The sequence below is a fragment of the Pan paniscus genome, chromosome 1 (genome assembly GCF_029289425.2).
Source record: "Pan paniscus chromosome 1, NHGRI_mPanPan1-v2.0_pri, whole genome shotgun sequence".
Classification (NCBI taxonomy): domain Eukaryota; kingdom Metazoa; phylum Chordata; class Mammalia; order Primates; family Hominidae; genus Pan; species Pan paniscus.
The window spans coordinates 208679648-208687553 of NC_073249.2; positions in this window are offsets into that span (position 1 = coordinate 208679648).

The following is a 7906-nucleotide window of genomic DNA, read 5'->3' on the forward strand; positions in this document are numbered from 1 at the left end:
TCATTTATTGAGGGCTTTTAAGCCCATGGATTCTGGGACCAGACCTGGGCTTGATGTCATCTTTATCATTTGTGGTGCAGCAGCTTCCTCAACCAGGAAATGGAGATGATAATAATACTGTTCTGATTATCTACTGCTGTGTAGAAAACCACCCCAAAACTTTGTGGCATAGAACAGCCCCCATTTTTATCACGCTAATGATTCTTCAGGATGGGAATTTGGATAAGGCATGGTGGGGATGGCTTGTCTCTGCTCTGTGTAGTCTGCAGTTTCACCTGGGGGACTGTGGACAGAAGCACCTTCATATAGTGCCTCCCCATGTAGCTTGAGCTTCCTCACAGCATGGTGACCTCAGGGTAGCGAGACTTCTCATGTGGAAACTCAGGGCCCCAAAAGCCAGTGCTCCCATAAACAAGGCAGAAACTGCTTTGCCTTTGCTTGTCCAGCTTTGAAAGTCACATGACATCACTTTCCACTGTATTCTACTAGTTACAGGTCTGCCCAGACTCAAGGGAAAATTACAGAGACCATATCTCCCAGTGGACTGAAGGAAAAAGAACTTGCAGTCATGTTTTTTTTATTTATTTAGAGAGAGCTTCTTGCTCTGTTGCCCAGGCTGGAGTGCAATAGTGCAATCATGACTCACTGCAGCCTCAATCTCCTCCTGGGCTCAAGTGATCCTCCTGCCTCAGCGTCCCAAAGTGCTAGGACTGCAGGTTTGAGCCACTGTGCCTGGACTGCAGTCATGTTTTATAATAGCTGCAGGTACTCACCTGTAGAGTTGTTGTGAAGGTTAAATTAGTTAATGTATGGAAAGCACTGAGAGCTCAGTAAAAGCCAGTCATTATTACTATTTCATCGCTGTTGTTATTGTCAGCTAATCTTATTCTACATGGAGGATATCAGTTTGAGGTCAAGTGGCAGCCTGGGAATCTGAGCGTGTGATTCTCTGCTGTCCTGCTTCCCTTAGCCTAAAGTTCTCAGTGCCCAGTGATTCCTTTTCAGCTCTCTCCCCCATTTGTAGCAAACCTCCACCCTTGGTGTCTTTTCTCCCTCCCTCGTTTTGCCTCCTCTCCCCAGCCCTGAGGCAAAGATGCTCAGGATACCATCTCTGGCTAATGCACTCAGTTCCAGGAGAACCCTTGATCTGTAACATTGTCACTGCTAATTCATTGAAACTCAGCCATTATTAGCAACTCCTCAAGCAGGTGGGTGGTGCTGCTCCAATTCCAGCAAATGAAACTTCCTCCTTCCTGGCTGCTCTGGGAGGTGGATCTCAGTCGTTCTCCTCCAGCCTTCTTTGTCTCTGGGAGGATGGAGTGTATGCGGCACTCAGATCTAGGCCTGAGCCTGCTGTTAGGGTCTGGGCAACACTGATTCTCACCTTGGCCCTCCCAGCCTGAGCACCGGAGTTCCTGACCAGCCAAAATTGGGTACCACACGTGTGCTTGTTACTCAGTTGCATGAGAGATGAGGTCGCCATCAGGTGATGGTGGGCTGGACTTTGGCCTCTGAGCCTCAGCTCTGCAGCCTATAAGCTGGGTGACTCTGAGTAGGTTCTTTTTTTTTTTTTTTTTTTGACAGAGTCTCACTCTGTTGCCCAGGCTAGAGTGCAGTCATGCAATCTCGGCTCACTGCAACTTCTGCCTCCTGGATTCAAGCAATTCTGTCGTGCCTCAGCCTCCCGAGTAGCTGGGATTACAGGTGTCCACCACCACACCTGGCTAATTTTTTGTATTTTTGGTAGAGATGGGGTTTCATCATGTTGGCCAGGTTGGTCTCGAACTCCTGACCTCAAGTGATATGCCCATCTTGGCCTCCCAAAGTGCTGGGATTATAGTCATGAGCCACTGTGCCTGGCCCCTGAGTCGGTTCTTAACCTCCCTGTATTAGTCCGTTTTCTGCTGATAAAGACGTACCCGAGACTGGGAAGAAAAAGAAGTTTAATTGGACTTACAGTTCCATATGGCTGGGGAGGCCTCAGAATCATGGCGGGAGGCAAATGGCACTTCTTACATGGCAGCGGCAAGAGAAAATGAGAAAGATGCAAAAATGGAAACCCCTGATAAAACCATCAGATCTCGTGAGACTTAATCACTACCATGAGAACAGTATGGGGGAAACCGCCACTATGATTCAATTATCTCCCACTGGGTCCCTCCCACAACACATGGGAATTATGGGAGTACAATTCAAGATGAGATTTGGGTGGGGACACAGAGCCAAACCATACCACCACCCCCTGCCTCAAGACTCAGTTTCCCCAGGGAGAGAAAAATGACTGGCCAGGGGACTTGCTAAAAATGCAGATTCCTGGTTCCCACCTTGTATAATCTGGATGGAGAAGAATTGGCTTTCTGTTGTCCTGAGGATGGGTCCCAAGAGGATTCAGAAGCTGTCAGTGAGGAAGGGAGGCAAATTCTCAACACCCTAAGCCGAAGGCCTCCTCTGTGTGTCTGGCATGTCTGTGTAACAATACATGTGAAGGGATTGTTGTGGAACTCCTGAGAAAAACATCCAGAAGTTCGTAGCCCAGTGCCTGGCACACAGTTACCTGTGAGCTGCTCTACACGTGTTGGCCACATACATTGTTCTCATATGCGGTATCCTGGGTGCTATTACCAGAGGCAAGTTCAAGGAAGGAAAGGAAGTTTCTGGGGGGTGAGAGCACAGAGGCAGAAGGAGTAGGAATCTAGAATCTCACCCCCAAAATGATGAGTCTGGGGAAGGACTGGAAACCCAGAGGGCAGGAGCCCATGGGAGGAGGGCACTTCTTTTGTAAATCTAGGTTAAGTTAATTTGGGAACTTGAATATTCACAGTTAGTTGGCTTTCAAAGTGGGTTGCTCATCTCTCCGGGACTGCTCCACATTTGTGCAGTTCCATGGCTGACCTCAGTGTGTGTTTGATCCTCTTATATCTCAGGTTGGACGAATTCCTCTACAGAAGCCCCAAGCCTCCAGGCTGGCCCCAAGGCCTGGCCAAGGCTTGTGCTGTATTCCCCCACTTCAGTGGGGAGGAGTGGTGAAGAGCATGCTGTTGATGGCCTCATTGTGAACCACATTTGTGCCACTTCTTAAGCTGTGTGACTCTGGGCAAGTTACCACACCTCTCTGAGTTTCCTGGTGATAAAATGAAGGTAATCATTCCTAGCCTGCACAGCTCCTCAGGCTGCTGTGAGCTCCCATCAAACAATGGATGCAAACTTGCTTAGCAAACTATCCAGATCCTTAGGATGAGTTGGTAAGTGGCAGGGACCCGCTGAGCAGATGGGCAATGTGAGAAGGCTCATAGCTGCGGCTACTCAGAAAGCTGACAGTGAGCAGAAGGGCCGCCTCCTCCTCCTCCTGTAGTTTCTTTTCCTGTTGGCTTTGTCCTGATAAACTCCAGCACCATAGAAGCCCTGTTAATGGGGTTGGGTCACCCTAACATTAGAGCACTTTGGTTAAAAGCAAGGGTCTAGAGCCAGACTCCCTTGGTTTGAGGCCTAGCTCTGCTACTTGCTAACTGTGTGACTTGGGGCAAGTTATTGACTTTTTCTGTGCTTCAGTATTCTTATCTGTAAAAAAAGGGTCATACGTCTCATCTCATGGGGTTCCTGATTGTTTGGCTAGGTCGTGCATGTAGAGCACTTTGTACAGGCTCTGGGATCTAGCAGCTGCTATGAAATTCCAGCTCTTATTATTTCTCAAATGTTCTTTCCCCCAAGGGAAATAATGCACGTGTGTGTGAACCCACCTTGCTCAGCACCCGGTGGATGCATGCCCTGCTAGTGGGGGACTCAGAGGTGAGAATACCCTGGTCCCAAGCTCAAGAGGAAACTGAGAGAGGTGTGTGAATAATGGCCATAGCTAGAAATCAATATATGTTCAGGTTGAGGTAGAAAAACAAAACCTTGGCTGGATGCAGTGGCTCCTGCCTGTCATCATGGTTTGAGCCCAGGAGTTTGAGGCCAGCCTGGGCATCATGGCGAGACACCATCTCTCAAACAGCAACAAGAAATAATAATACAAAAACTAGCCAGGTGTGGTGGTGTGTACCTATAATCTCAGCTACTCAGGAGGCTGAGGTGGGAGGATCACTTGGGCCTGGGAGGAGGAGGTTGCAGTGAGCCATGGTCGTACCACTGCACTCCAGCCCGGGTGACAGAGCAAGACCCTGTCTCAAAAAACAAAACAAAACAAAACAAAACAGGTTGAATGCGGTTGCTCATACCTGTAATTCCAGCACTTTGGAAGGCCAAGGAAGGTGGATCATGAGGTCAGGAGTTTGAGACCAGCCTGACCAATATGGTGAAACCTTGTCTCTACTAAAAATACAAAAAGTAGCTAGGTGTGGCGATGTGTGCATGCAGTCCCAGCTACTCAGGAGGCTGAGGCAGGAGAATCCCCTGAACCTGGGAGGTGGAGGTTTGCAGTGAGCTGAGATCGCGCCACTGCACTCCAGCCTGGGTGACAGAAGGAGACTCCGTCTCAAAAAAACCAAACAAACAGAAAAACCAAAGTCTTGATCACCGAATTGTATACTTAGGACAGGTGAATTTTTATGATATGTAGATTATAGCTCAATAGAACTCTTAAAGTAAAGCCAAAGCCCCAAAACAAAGACTCCGGTGACCTTTCAGCATAGTGAACACTTGTGATGGCCAAGGAAGTGGTTGATCACAGCAGGCTCTTGGGAAGAGGTGGTGTAGGGGCGACAGGAAAACTTCCCCTTCATCCTCTGAAAGTTCACTGAAAATCAACTGACAGCAGAGAAATTCGTAGAAGTGGAACACACAGTTATTAATGTGCACAGAGGAGAATCACAGAGTGATCCCCACCACTCAATGTGGTATAAAGGGTTATATACTCCTCCTCTTAAGGGAAAGGAAGATGGAAAAGTGTGGGTGATTTTAGGGAGATAACATATGATTTTTAGGGGAATTCAATGGGCTTGAAGAACATATGATGGCCTGGGACAAAATCTGTTGGGTCCACAGAACAGACAACGGTTTGTAACAAACATCTGTCCAGCGGTGTTGACAGGCTTCAGTCTTTCTTTCTGTCATATGAGTTCTGATCATGAAACTCAGTGATGGTACCAGAGGTAATTGTTTTCTCCTTTGGTGGGTCAAACTTTAGGCAGAAAAGGGAACTTCACAGAAAAAATTTATCCTGTGCTTTGAAGGAGACAGAGAATCAAGAGACAGGAGAGAAGGAAAGGTCAGAGAGAACTTGAGGCTGCTTCTCCAGTTCAGCATAACAACGTGCCATATTTTGGGGTTTTGGTTTCTAAGCCCCAACATTCCCCTGTCTGAAACTTCCCTAGAAGTTTTGCACACTAAAAGCTGAGTCTGTGGCTGTGGAGAGAAAAATCATGTTAAGAGTTGAGTATGCAAAGTCTCCCATTTCTGGGAATCGGCCAGTCCTGTTTCATTTCAGGAGCTGGTGCTGCAGACAGAATCTCAGAAAGAAAACAGAGGTTAATGTTTGGAACAATCTAAAAACCTGTTTCCTTAGAGCCTGGAGGGCAGTCAGTTGAGGTTTCTTGATGTTAGATTAGGAGCATCTTCAGTTAATGTGGAAGTAGGCAGTGGCCATCTGATATATTTTTCTTATCTGTAGTTTGCATGTCACAAGTTGTTTATATATGAGCTTCAGCTTGCAGGGCCTCAGGAAAAACGGTAATAGCAATTTCATTGAGTCCAAGTCAGAAAATGGAAGACAAATTTGGAAACATCAGTTTGGAGACTTGTAGACAGGAAAAAATTCAGGATTCAGTCCAAATTGTAGGCAAATAATACAAACTCAAAAAAAAAAATAGTCAGTGTTAGAATCCAATAACAGGTGTACTGTAGTTTTCTTCTGAAACATAATTTTTATCTCTTCAGTTTCCATTTCTACCAAAGACACATTATAGAAGGACCAATTTATTTGCACAATAAGTTTTAGTCTTATTATGTTTGGCCTGATTATTTCCATAAAGCGTGGTAAGAATAGTGGTTGGCCATACAGAATCTTAAAAAGGCTCTGTTTAAGTGGGGTTTGCTGGAAATTTTTGTAACGAATCTCAGATTAGACTTTTAGAAGTCTCTTGAGAGAAAGCCAAGTCAAAAATTTGCCACCGGACTATGCCTGTAATACCTGTATGAATTGAGCAAATTCCTCTCTTCTTGAGGTTCCCCAAATATTTTGAGGCTCATGGGTCTGTCAAAAATTTTTGTATTTATCACAAGGTCAGGAATCCTGTAAGGGAACTGTGTAGACAAGATACCAGGTCGACATTTTCCCAAGCCTATTGGCTTTAAAAAGTCAACCTTAATCCCTCAAAGCAGTCTGATCATATTTGAAAATATGATATTCAGTCAAAACTTTAGTAAGATAACCAGTGTTTCCAACATGTCCTCTTATGTAAGAAAATAGATTCTTATTGAATTTATGGAAGTAACTATATTGCCAAAAAATAAGGATATTTATAATTCCTGAATTCTGGAGAAATCAGGTAGAGAGGAGGGTAAATGTTTCCATTTTGTTCACAAAAGTATATTTTACACAATTGCTATATGCTATAAATAGCTCAAAAGAAAAAAAGAATTTCTTGACTCTAGAAAACAAAACACAAAAAGGATCCTCAATATTTCAAACCAAAGCCATAAGAATGATTTTAATTCTCTATCAGTTCAATCCAATGTAATTAATTCTAGTTTTGCTTGATCTTGAATTAGGAATCTTCATGAACTCATCAGGTTTTGTTTTTCTTTTTACTACAGTTCTGGAAGTTTTTATCTAGTCCAACAGCATAATCTCCAAAGTTATTGGGAACCTGTATTCAAGAGTACTTGTCAGAGTCCTTTCCATGAATTTCCTTGAAGACTCAACACTTTAGGATTTGCCAAGTGCTTTTAGAAAATAAAGCATCAAACTAAAGCAATTTACTGCCTATACTAAGACATACCACAAATGTCATGCAATTTTTGAACACATATTAAACCAATTTATGCCTAGTGTTCCATTACTGGAACACTAAGCCCATGGGTTATTTATATCATACTGCTCAAGGTCATCACCAAGGTCTGATGGCAAAAATTCAAAAAATTGCAACCTCAGGCATAAATGGGTTAATAACATATCCATAAAAGTAGAACTCAAAAAAAGTCAAATCCCATTTCTTATTTGACAATAATTCCGGTGTGATTTTAACATACCAAATAAGCCTAGTATGTTTCTCTTGGACTTCCAGTGACCCTATATGGAATATCCAAATTAGTTTGGGGCCAAAAAGTCTAAATTTTAGGATTTAAGATTTGATTTGGGGAAGCATGTTAAATATCAAGGGTTTAACACACTTGATATCAAAATGAGAAAAGTTTAAAATACTTGATCAAAACAGGATCATAGATCACTGTTTAAAAAAGTAATTTATTTAGCCAAGTGATAATTCGAATATTTCAAAAAGCAAAAATGTTGCTCTTTGATAGAGAGGAGACTCAATTTTCCAAACAATCAAAACAGCTAATAAAGACATTATGACAACAACAGAATCTGTCTCTCCCTCTCTCCCCTTCTGTACTTTTTTGCAGATTATTCAAAAGGCGAACAAAAATCTTTTACCTCTTATTAATACTACATGAAAATCTTGTTCAAAAGAGAAAATCAGGCTGGTCACAGTGGCTCTATCTGTAATCCCAAGACTTTGGGAGGCTGAGGCAGGAGGGTTGCTTGAGGCCAGAAGTTTGAGACCAGCCTGGGAAACATAGTGAGAACTTGTCTCTACAAAAAATTTTAAAAATTAGCCAAGCATGGTGGCTCATGTCTGTAGTTCTAGGTACTTGAGAGGCTGAGGCAGGAGGATTAATTGAGCCCAGGGCATCAAAACTGCAGTGAGCTCTAATTGTGCCACTGTACTCCAGCCTGGATGACAAAGTG